Genomic DNA, 2,621 nt, shown 5'->3' with positions numbered 1-2,621 from the left:
CAGGTGGAGGCGGGGGCGCGCTCCTCCGGGAGCCTCCTCCCCTGGGGTCTTGCGAGGTCCCTGGGCCAAAGCCTGGTGGCGGTTTTTGTTGCGTGGGTGGTTCAGAGGGACGCCGTTCTGACTATCTGTAGTGACAGGAAGTTGGAAAATGAAAGTACAGTCATTGAGCGCTTACAAAGGCCCGTGAGACTGTGCCTCTTACCCCGGACTTTGATCTCCTCTGGGGCGCAGGTCACCGCTGTTTCTTCCTCTTGCCAAGCTCGCGGTTCATTCGGTGTCAAGTTTTATTTCTTTTTCAACATCTCTGCAGCAGCCCCCCTCCCACCTTTATTTTCCACTAGATGGTACAGCTGCGGCCAGGCCGGGCACGGCTTCATTCCTACCTAGGAAGATCAATTGGAAGACAGTATTTCGGGGGCGGAATGTTAGCTGGCGTTGGCAGGAAAGAAGGGATGTTATTGACAGAAGCCGTCCGAGGATACAAAGCGTTTTCCCCAGCTATTGCTCTTTAACCTGTAGGGCATCGAAAGCTTCCAGAGCTTTATCTGGAATTAACTCCTTTCCTTCTTCATGCAGCGGATCTCCACCCTCGACCTCCAGCCCACCCTGCGTGGAAAATTTGGTGCTTCCGTATTTAAGGCTGGCAGTGATGTTGTTAAAATGTGTGATTCACTTTTTCCCCTCTCAGGAACTTTGATTTTGTTTAAACACTGAAACTTTGTAAATGGAGTCCTTCACACTCTTTGGGAAATAGTCTCAGGTTTTGTTTTAAGTTACAATGTACTTTTGGGTTGGCGTGTAGTTGTGGTGGAGTGCTTTTGTAAAGCCCTGGGTTTAATCCCCAGCATCAACAAAAACAAAAAGAGACAGGAAAAGGAAGCATACACATTTAATATTTTCTTTAATATTGTAGAGCAGTTAGTTATATATAATTATTATTTGATAACAATGACTGATTAGTTGGTAAACTAGTCTTGATACATTTTATAATTTGGTTTTATTTAAACAGCATGTTGAAGAATTTGGAGACTTTATTTTTTAGGTCTTAGTTACTGTCTGAAAAAGTTGGGCCGTGGGTCACCACAGCAACTGGACTATGTATTATAAACATGTTTAGCATGGAAGAGGTTCATTTAATGGCGCCTTCCTTTCTCTCACACGTTATTTCAACATGGCTCCCTCCTTTTGGGGGTGGAGTGGGGTTGGAGGCCTTGGGCTTTGAATGTAGGGCTTGGAGAATAGAGGCCCGAGTTCTGTCACTGAGCAGTGCACTACTCCCAGCCCTCCGTTTCAGTTTAGCTCAGGAAATGATCTTTCTCTGAAGTGTTAAAATAGAACCAGTTATGTTTTCAGAATTTAACCCTTCAAAAATCAGATTATTTCCTTTAGGTCAGTTAAGTATTTTTCTCCATTATGTTTCTAGAAAACTCGTAAAACTAATTGTAGTAAACTTGGGATTTTGTGAGAGGCAAAATCAAGAATTTTCTGATGCAGTATACATGTTGGCTTATATGTAACAAGAATAAAGTCTTATTTTTAATTGTTTCACATTTGCATGTTTTAATAATTATCCCCTGGAATTTTTGTCTGGAGTTCTCTTTTATGGCTGAGGAAATCATTGAGTTCACAATTACTACTAAATTGAGTTTCAATTTAACTGCATATTTCTTTTTTTTCTTTTGGTGGCCTGGAGATGCCTTGAGGGCATTTCTGGTTTTGGGTGAGTATCTGGGTTCGAACCACAGCATCTTGAGCGTGAGTGCTTTCTTTAAGCAGGCACTTAAACAACTGAGCTAATGGGCAGGCCCCCTGCATATTTCTAATGTACAGAAAACCTAATATAAAAATTGAATTAGGGCTAGGAGTGGAGATGTATGTCTGTAGTTCCACCGCTTGAGAGGCTGAGGCAGGAGGATCATTGAGTTCAAGGCCAGGCTAGATTACTTGAGACCCTATCTTTAAAAAAAATTGGAAGCTGGATGTGGTGGTGCACACTTCTAATCCCAGCACTCAGGAGACTGAGGCAGGAGGGTTGGTGGGTGATTGAGGCCATGCAACCCTGAACTACACAGGGAGACCCCAATTAAAAAAAATTCCCCTAAAATTGGGGCTACGGGAGTAGCTCTGTGGTAGCACAAATTTTAGCATGTGAAGCACGTGGTGTGGTGTTTGATCCCCAGCAACACACACACACAAGTGATGATGATGATGATGGGCTAATTTTTTTTTAAAGTATCTACTGAAGAATCCCCTTTTATGTTCCTCATTAGTTTCCCTCAGTCAAAACTGTAGGACCCTTTTTCTTTTCCTCTCAGCATCCTTCTCTGCTCGGTGCACGGTTCTGTGCCAGGTGCAGTTTCATTTTCCACAGCAGTCAGGTTCTGTTGGGTCCAGCAGGTCACCAGCGTGTGACTTCACGTTGCTACACCAGTACCAATTGGGGGAGGTGGAAATGAAATCTGCTCCGCTCTGCAGGGGGGAGCACATAATTCTGACCACCTCTTCTAAAGTCTTTTTTTAAAAATTTTATTTATTTATGTGTGTGTGTGTGTGTGTGTGTGTGTGTGTGTGGCCAGCTCAGCCCACCAGGGGGCGGGGCAGGCTGGCATGTGGTGCTGGGG

Source organism: Octodon degus, unplaced genomic scaffold (assembly GCF_000260255.1).
Source record: "Octodon degus isolate 3935 unplaced genomic scaffold, OctDeg1.0 scaffold00131, whole genome shotgun sequence".
Lineage (NCBI taxonomy): Eukaryota > Metazoa > Chordata > Mammalia > Rodentia > Octodontidae > Octodon > Octodon degus.
The sequence above is the reverse complement of the archived record's forward strand: the minus strand, read 5'-3'. Positions refer to the sequence as shown.